Genomic DNA, 9,876 nt, shown 5'->3' with positions numbered 1-9,876 from the left:
ACAGGTGGATTATCTTTCCTATTGGGCATTATTGTCCCTGTCAAGTGTGTTTTTTCCTTGAACAATTCCTTTGCAAGAGTGACACTAGTGTAATACCCGTCAGTGAAGAAATGATAACCTTGAGAACCAGGTACTGAGTTCTTCAATCTTTCATGAAGCTCTAAAACTATTCTGCTAGTAAAAGGGAGATCAGGTCTCACCAACGTTTCAGATGTTATTCCTCCATAATAAGGGACAAATGAATGTATGTAACCACATTTTGAATCTGCGAGGACATAAAAACGAATACCCCCTTTTGTTGGCTTTTTAGGATTATATGTGATGAAGTGTATCTTTCCCTTGAAACCAACAACAGCAGTCTCTCTTCCAGGACAGAATCTCTCCCTAAATTTCATTTCAAGGTATGACAAGAAGCAGTTTACCTTCTCGGTTCTTGTTCTCAAATCTTGACTTGACTTTTGGTCGTTTTTCAAGTGTAACATCCAAAATATTTGCAAGAACGTTTCTCTTTTGAAAACAGATAGAAAAAATGGTATATGACACTCAAAATCCATGGACCAATAACTCTGCAAGTTGGGGTGATTCAATACACCCATATTTAGTATTACACCAAGAAAAGCCTTCATTTCCTCTGTCGTCACATCTTTCCAATTATTCCAAGTGCATCGCTGGGATAGTTATTTTTTTGTTTGTTTTAATATATTTTATTGATTTCTTAGAGGAAGGGAGAAGGATAGAGAGCTAGAAACATTGATGAGAGAGAAACATCGACCAGCTGCCTCCTGCACACCCGCTACCGGGGATGTGCCCACAACCAATGTACATGCCCTTGACCGGAATCGAACCTGGGACCTTTCAGTCCGCAGGCCGACGCTCTATCCACTGAGCCAAACCGGTTTCGGCTGGGATAGTTCTTTCTGGCTAATTTTATGCCTAGCATACTCATTTGTCTCATCCATTATATTTTTTATCAACGTCTCAGTAAAAAACAACTGAAAAAAGTCTATTGGTGTGGCACATCCAGAAGGAACTTGAGGTCCAACATGTAACTGACCAGTGGAGAAAGGGATTCTGCTAGGCTCTTTGTCATTCACAGATGTAGATGTCCACTTTCCTTTTTCCTGTTTTCCCCTAGAAACGTAACTTTCACTGGGTCTTATACCCGATTTCTCAATGATATCACCTACATCTCCATCACTCTCACTCGAATAAACAATTGTGTGTCTTTGTTTTGCCTTTATGAATTCAATGTCACTGTCACTGTCAGTACTTTCAGCTAGATTTTTGGGCAAAGCAAGGGACTTTTTCCTTTCTGTCTTCCACTTGGGCCAGCGATTTATTCATCATCTCCACTCGCATCCTCGGAGAACTCACTTTCATCACTATTACATTTTTCACTTTTTTCGTTTTCGAAGTAAAATTCATTATCGCTGCTTTCTATGTCTTTGGAAAACTTATCCATCCTGAGGAGGGGAAATTCACTCAGAACGTGCGACTTCTAGGGGGCAAACCAATCATCCAACTAAACCCTGTGTCATGACAACATCTGTGATATGCTAATAGAAACCTAAACAAACCTAGGAGACTAAAAGATAAGGAAGGTTCTTTACCAAGGGAAGATGATGCAAGCTCAAAAAGGCATGATGCAAGGACTCATGCCTTGGACCTGCCTACTCAAGATTGCTGCCTATGCAAAAGATAAGCTTAGGTGGTGGCATCAGTTGAGACGGCATTTACATTTTACTTGTCCTTTCATGCTAATGAAAACAAGAAAAGATACTGGAAAAATAGACAAAAATCCCCCTCCCCCCACGGTGAAACTACGTGTTGAGTGTGGCTCGACATACGAGCTGCTACCGATGCTAACCGTGTTGAGTCACACTCGACATCCGAGTGCAAAAGGTTAATGACACACAGAACACTGTCTTACAGTACCAATGTCCTGGTCCTCAACAAGTATGTGGTTGCAGCCAATAGCTTTCTTACATTCTTTACTAGTGTTATAATAATTTCTCCTCTGAAAAGTCATCCCAGACATCAAGATTTCATTTGGCCTTTCCCTAGTATGAGTAGCCTATTGTCAGATATGTCCTGAGCTGGTAAGGACATCCTCCGCAACTGTACCACAGGTAAAACTCTTCCGGGACACATTGAAACTGCAGCCCTTTGCAAGTGAGACCCTATCCACACCTCTTATGAAAGCCTTCTCTTTCACTTGCTGCTCCTGGTGCTGGTGAAATTTTGCACCAAAAGAAAATCGTTTTTGCAAATGTCCCACTCTGAAACAGTTTCTGGCTGTGTTGTGTTCCTTGCTGTTCAACCAAGTGGAAAACGTTTCTCAACACTCTCCCACAACTCTCAAGAGGGAAAACAAAGCTACTTTTTGGTTGAGTTTTGGAAGATTGTATGTTTCCAGGAATTTTGGTCCAGAAATGCAGAGTCATGCGTCCCAAAAAAGAACACAGGATACTCCTTTGCTGGAGGCTTCTCAGCTTCCTCTGGGAGTTCACCCATGTGTGCTGGCCAGTGCGGGTCGCCCTCGGTTTAGCAACGACCAGATGACCTGCCTTGTACTGCCGAGGCCGTGGACTCGCCATGCAGGCCGTCCCCTTCCAGGTCATCCTTGGTCGCCCCAAAGACGCTGTCAGACCCGGGGGAAAGGGAATGCCAGGTGGAGGCAGAGTGTGCCCCGGTGCCGGATTATTTTCTGTTTCCCACAATCTTTCGTTTGCTGGACTTTCCAAAGTTGTTTTTTTATTCACTGTATGGAAAAGGGGCCTTTGGTCCAGAAATGCAGAGTCATGTGTCCCAAAAAAGAACACAGGATACTCCTTTTTTTTTTCTTCCCAATGTGATTTTATTTTAATCATCACTAGGTATATACAATGCTGGTGTATGGCTTGGTCTCTAAGTAGTTAAAATAAAACATTGAACCTTGGTAACAGAATGAAAATAAAGTTAACTAAATTATTCCAAATATATTCTGAGGCAATTTCATATTCATTACCTCGCGTTTCCAAATGATTTTGAATGTTTGCCTTATGCCGGGGTTCTTTTCCCCCAGCCTTTCAAAGGGTTCAGCATTCTGGAGAAAGGGCTGCGCGTAGATGATTAAGAAGGAGTCCGTGGACAAAAGATATTTTTGAAAGGCATCGGGGGTCAGAGGAGCTTCCAGCTGAAGGAGCTAGAAGACTCTCCTCCTTGACCAAGGACCCGTGCTTTTATTAAACGCAATTTGTCCCAAGGCAAGGTGGAAATATACCCTTCAAAGGGTTTACAGATATTGTCAATTTGGGAAATAGCCTACAGCTGTTCAGGTGTTTGGTCAACAGGAGGCAATAAAATGCCCTGAGCTGTGTGGCAGCTAACAATCATTCTATTCAGGTTTGGGGGAAATGCTTTGTAGCCTTTTCCAATAGGTAAACTATATGTGTCGCTCACCCTTGTTGAGCCCACCAAGTCCCATCAACCTTTTGATGGAACACTTCTAATTATTACATGCTGGAATTGGTTCTTGGCAGCCGTACATAAATTTCCCACTACAAAAAAGTATAAGATTAATTAAGCTTTTAGATGCATGCACAATGAAATGCCCACATACTCCCTGAAAATCAAACTTAAAAACCAAAATTTTGCAGTTAATTTACCTGTAAAGATAGGTGTGAAATACCTGAACTATAAGAAAGTAAATGTATGTACATGGTAAAGAAACCTTTTTAATACAATGCTAAGGATAGGTGTCACTTAATAGTAAAACAACAGCCTTCAAATGACATTTCGAACTTAAGTTCCAGTTCTTTCTTCAGCGTCCTCAAATTGCAGGACGTCATGCAGGAAGTAAAGAGATTTTTCAATATTCTCCAAATCTTGCATATGAGCTTCATTCACGAGCAACGTGGGCAATTCATCTCTAAATTCTTCATTTTCATTGGCAAGATGCTGTTCTTCGTCATTCTGTAAGCATGCCATATCCGGTATGAACTGGTCATGTGCAGCTTTAATGTTATGATAAAGCTCTTGTTGCTTCAGAAACGGTGTATGCAGTTTCTGCCCTTGTAACTTGGTGTTCTGCACAGCTCCATGCAACTCACGAAACAAAGTCTGACCCGGGAGATGAGGGGAATGCCAGGTGGGCGCATAGTGTGCCCGGGGTGCCTGGCTACTTTCTGTTTCCCCCAATCCTTCATTAAATCCTTTTCGTTTGCTGGACTTTCCAAAGTTGTCTTTTTTAAAAATTATTATTAATAGTTAATTCTTGTGGATAAATGAAAAGTAAAACATAAACCATGGGCCATGGATTAGTTTCCTATGGGTGTCGCAGCCGGTCGAGACAAATGTGCAGTTAGGTTGTTAAGTGACTTGATAGTGCTTTCCATGTCTTTGGCCTTTGTGGCTTTCTTTTTCTTTCTTTTTTTTTCCATGTTGCATAGGCCAAACACCCCCTAGTGGCCTTTATTTCACAAAACTACTTCCAATACCACTTTTACTACCATACTATTTAAATGAAAAAAATCACAAGATCACAAATTATGTGCCTTAAAAAGTTACTTCTACGTTGAGGCTGTACACTTCAAACAGAATTAGTTCTGAAATCTGAGTAGGTGGGTCATACATCCACCAGAGCTGCTTTTGTGTGGCCTGTCCTGGTAAGGCTGATTTCTATGCCCAAGAATATATTTTCCATTGATTTTTTTTTTTTTTTGAGAGTAGAAGGGACAGAGGCAGGCACATGGAAGGGACATAGGGGGAGGGGAGGGAAGTGGGGGAGAGAGAAACATTGATGTATGAACGAGATATAGATTGGTTGCCTTCTGCATGGTCCCCAACTGGGCCAGGGATGGAACCTAAAACCTGGCCTTGACCTGAAATCAAACCCATGACCTTTTGATGCACAGGCCGATGCTCCAACCACTTAACAGCACTGGCCAGGGCAGAGTTGTAGGGCTCCTGGCCAGTGCTCGCTTGCCAGAGCCCTGGCAGGCCTGCCTCATCTCTGCCCCTGTTCCTCCCACCGGCATCCGTCCTCACCGCTCATGGCTGGCTGGCCTGAGGAGAACCTTCCTCCGTGTCAGGGGCCACAGGGTTTCCATCTTCCTCTGGAATATTCTAGTTTCTTGATGAGCTGCCTGAAATTGCTATGGCCATCCCTCCACCAGTCTGAGGAGCTACTGATGGAGCAGGGAGGAAAGAACGGTTCTCTAGTGAGATGCTGGGTCAACCACTCTATCAGGACTTCCTGCCATTGGAGACGGACTCTCCTGGCCACGTAGGCCTGCCTAAATGGGTATGTGCAGGAGGCATTCAGCCAAATGATGTGAAAATGTCCTGATCATGACCTGTATTTTGGGAAGCAAAATTCTAGCTGAATGGGGAGGTGGTGGTCATGGTCTCTGTACCTAGAGCTCTGAGGCTGGCTGTGGAGTTCAGGCTTGGACACGGTCCCCACAGCGCATGGGGCAGTAACACCTGCTTGGTGGCAATTCAGATGCTTATTTGCCTGCAGCTACTCCAAGATGGGAAAGGAAAGTGAGCTTGTTATTCTACTTATCACTAACACTACTTCCTGTTTTAGATTTAGATGTGTAATAGACTTCTGTTCCTTCAATCAGGTCTTTTTATCCCCAGTGAGTATTCTGGGAGAAAGTCCCAGAGGGGGACATCCAGAGCAGTGAATGTAGGGCTTGAGGTACAAAATTACACTTGGCACTTAGTGGCTGGGTGACCCTGGACAATGAATGTTACTACTTCATCCCTGAACCTCAGTTTCCTCATCTATAAGATAGGGGTAAAACTATCTATTGCATAATTAAAATTAAATACGTCAATGCAAGTAAACATATTAGTATGTGTCTGGCACATACCAAGTCTTCAACAAACAGCTGATATTTATATACTGTGATGTCTTCAATCAGGGATGGAGGGCTAGCACAGAAAATAGTGGATTTTGGCCACTAGCAAGTTCTCTCAGCTCCTGAACCATGTGCTGCCTCCACCCAGGCTGCCCAGCACATCCAGAGTCTTCCTTAACCTTCGCAGGAGCTCAAGTTGAGACACTGGTCAGAGGCTCTCCTCTGCATAATTGAATAACAAAAGCAGTTTTGACTCAGGAGATAAGACAGTAGAGTTTAATCTTCAAACTTGATGGACTTGAAAGCGTTCCTGTCTATATAGAAGACTTTGTTTGAGGTGGGGAGGCTGAGGCCGGCACGCCCGCCATCCTTCCAGCTCAGGGCCCGCACGTAGTCCTGCTGCAGGCTCTGCTGCAGGCTGCTGGCCGCCATCGTGTCCAGTGCCATGTTGGGCCTCCTGGTCGTGTCGGGTGCGGCTGAATGAAGGGGACAGATTTTTAAATCCGCCCATAAGTTTGAAAAATTTCAGCTTCTGTTCCTTGTTTTCAAAACAAGCAGTATCCCACTGGCCAAACTGAGTTCCTGTCCAGGTCTGAGTTCCAGATGCTTCTGTTTTGCCTGACTCACGATCAGTTTCTTCTTGCAAGGCATTTCGCCTCACCTGGTCTATGGGTGCCTTGTCCATGTTGCCTTTCTTCTCTAGCACCACCTCAAAGTCTGTGTCAGGCTCCTCCTTCCAAAGTTCTGCTACTTTGCTCTCCTTCCTCTTCCTCTTCTTCTTTTCAGTGCTGGCTCCTCAGTGCCTGGCTCCTTGGCCCTTTTAGTGGGCTTCATTTTCTTCCTCGCAGGGGCCTTGAGGCCGTCTCCTACTGGGATATATTCGGAAGCCTCAACTTTGACTAGCTTCTTTGCACATCTTTTCCTAAGGCTGCTCTCCATGGACCTGAGGGCTTGGGGTGGCCAAGGGGGATGTCTTCCTCCTGGTGGGTTTTCTTTTTCTTCTTCTTGTTCATGTTGTGTTCCCTGGGGCCCCCCTTCTTCCTTTTCTGCACCAAGGCTGCCTGTTCCTGGTCATCCTTTCCCACTGAGCATGCGTGCAGGGCATCCCGAGCCTCACAGACCCAAGGGTCCCTGACTAGGAAGGCTGCTGCTTCCTGGGCCTTTTTTTCCTTGTGTTTTTTGAACTTTCTGCCAACTCTAGTCACTTCCTCTACCTGTCTGGGGTCCAGGGAGGTCTTCTTCCTCACACCAGGAGACAGGGCCAGAGGCCACAAGGACTTCCTCTTATTTTTCTTTTCCCCATTGAGGAACTCGGATGGACCAAGAGCCCGTGTCCTGGGGCTGGAAGACTTCTCTGCCTCGCACGGAATGTGGTCTCAGGTTCTAGGTGCTCCTCACAGATGGTGCTGTGCTCCTTCTTTTTCTTCTTCTTCTTCCCTAGAGGGGTCTCGGGTGCCTGCCCTTGGATCACACTCTTCGTGGGTGACATGGCTGTGGTAGGACAGACCTCAGTGTAATAACTGTTACTGTTCAAAACCAAGTACTGAGTTTGGGTTCTTTAACCACCACCACCACCTTCTTGTTTTTCTCTGGAAGCCGAAGGCCCAGGTCTCCTTTGTGGTTCATGGTGATCATTCCTGCGGGCCACCCCGCTCCATCGCCACAGAACACACTGCACCATCTGGCTTCCTCTTACTTGGAGTCATCATATCCAGTGATGGTTTCTTTGTCCGTCAAAGGGATCAATTTCTTGATGCCACTAACATCCTTGCTACTCATGACTCTCTTTTTCCTTGGAGGATGCATCACAACTTCCTCTACCTCTTTGTCTGTAGATTTGATAATGACTCCTTGGTGGATCGATAGTCTCTAAACATGCCATCAATTTTCCTCTTCCTTCTATTGGCAACCTTGCACAGGTTCGGAAAGTTAACTGGTGCTAGGGATTCATGACCAGTGAGACGTAAGACCTTACAGTATGGGAACATGGTTTCTCAGTGGCATTCTTTAAGTGACTTCTCAGCCTCTACAAAGGCACCTATCTTGACACCTAGACCAGGGAGGGTCATGCCCTTTGCATATCCATCTCCAAAGAATGACTTGATAGTCAGGTAAGGAGTCATCTCAGCAAACGATGCAGCAAGACGAAGTTGAGCTATGAAAAGCCTTGCCTGTAGGGCTCATCCCTGAATGATCATCAGTGAACAGCAAAATCTTTACAATAGCAACGTCCAAGCCCTTGGATGCAAGCCAAGCTGCAGCCTCCTTGTATGCATGAGAAGGATCTAAGTCAACTGTAGGTGGTTGAATGCCTGGGCGAACGGTTGCGTATAGACGATTGAATCTCTGAGTAATTTGTGACATAGGGTTTTGCTGTGGCTTTCTGATCACATGATATAGGAGTGACAGTGCAGTTTTGACAATTTTGTCAGCCATATCGCCTGTCAATGTTGCTGATTCCTCACTTGATGGCAAGAGGATGCCTTGTGTATTTCGCATTCCGCGATCAGGATATATATATGGATTAAATGGCTTTGTTGGGACATCATACAGCATCGGGAAGGAAGACAGAACGAACCCTGTTAAGATAGAAATATTTCCACCAATTGTGAAAGGCCTCACTTTCCCAAGCGCTGCTATGGAGGCTACGGCAGCTCCCTGAAAGTTTGCTCTCGGAGGAAGATATATGGTCTTGTCATCAGTGTGGCCAACCTCTATGTTTGGCTCCATTAAGTCCCAAAGTTGTCTTTTTAGTCATTATATGGGAAAATGGCATTTCGTCCAGAAATGCAGATTCATGCGTCCAAAAAAAACCACACAGGATACTCCTTTCGTGGAGGCTTCTCCGGTCATTCTGGGCGTTCACCAATGTGTGCTGGCCAGTGCGGGTCGCCCTAGGTTGAGCAACGACCAGATGACCAGCCTTGTACTGCCGAGGCCTTGGACTAGCCATGCGGGCCGTCCCCTTCCAGGTCATCCTGGGTCGCCCCAAAAACGCTTTCTCACCAGGGGATAAGAGGGAATGGAATGTCAGATAGGCGCAGAGAGTGCCCACGGTGCCTGGCTACTTTCTGTTTCCCCCAACCCTTCATTAAATCCTTTTCGTTTTCTTGACTTTCCAAAGTTGTCTTTTTAGTCATTATATGGGATAAGGGGGTTTGTCCAGAAATGCAGAGTCATGCGTCCCAAAAAAGAACACTAGGTACTCCTTTGCTGGAGGCTTCTCCGGTCCCTCTGGGCGTTCACCCATGTGTGCTGGCCAGTGCGGGTCGCCCTCGGTTTAGCAAAGACCAGATGACCTGCCTTGTACTGCCGAGGCCTTGGATTAGCCATGCAGGCCGTCCCCTTCCAGGTCATCCTGGGTCGCCCCTAAAGACGCTTTCTCACCAGGGGATAGGAGGGAATGGAATGTCAGATAGGCGCAGAGAGGGCCCACGGTGCCTGGCTACTTTCTGTTTCCCCCAACCCTTCATTAAATCCTTTTCGTTTTCTTGACTTTCCAAAGTTGTCTTTTTAGTCATTATATGGGATAAGGGGGTTTGTCCAGAAATGCAGAGTCATGCGTCCCAAAAAAGAACACTAGGTACTCCTTTGCTGGAGGCTTCTCCGGTCCCTCTGGGCGTTCACCCATGTGTGCTGGCCAGTGCGGGTCGCCCTCGGTTTAGCAGCAACCAGAGGACCTGCCTTGTACTGCCGCGGCCGTGGACTCGCCATGCAGGCCGGCCCTTTTGAGGTCATCCTTGGTCGCCCCAAAAGACACGGTCAGACCCGGGGGAAAGAGGGAATGGAATGCCAGGTGGGCGCAGAGTGTGCCCGGGGTGCCTGGCTACTTTGTTTCCCCCAACGCTTCATTAAATCCTTTTCGTTTGCTTGACTTTCCAAAGTTGTCTTTTTAGTCATTATATGGGATAAGGGCGTTTGGTCCAGAAATGCAGAGTCATGCGTCCCAAAAAAGAACACAGGATACTCCTTTGCTGGAGGCTTCTCCGGTCCCTCCGGGCGTTCACCCATGTGTGCTGGCCAGTGC

The 9,876-nt window shown here is 46.0% G+C and overlaps 1 pseudogene; it reads right to left on the bottom strand.

Annotated features, from left to right (window-relative positions):
- Window positions 1–6,125: 6,125 nt before the first annotated feature.
- LOC103297826 (lysine-rich nucleolar protein 1-like) lies at window positions 6,126–7,484 on the bottom strand (annotated as a pseudogene).
- Window positions 7,485–9,876: the final 2,392 nt, after the last annotated feature.

Source organism: Eptesicus fuscus, chromosome 1 (genome assembly GCF_027574615.1).
Source record: "Eptesicus fuscus isolate TK198812 chromosome 1, DD_ASM_mEF_20220401, whole genome shotgun sequence".
In the NCBI taxonomy this organism is placed as follows: domain Eukaryota; kingdom Metazoa; phylum Chordata; class Mammalia; order Chiroptera; family Vespertilionidae; genus Eptesicus; species Eptesicus fuscus.
The sequence above is the reverse complement of the archived record's forward strand: the minus strand, read 5'-3'. Positions and strand labels throughout refer to the sequence as shown.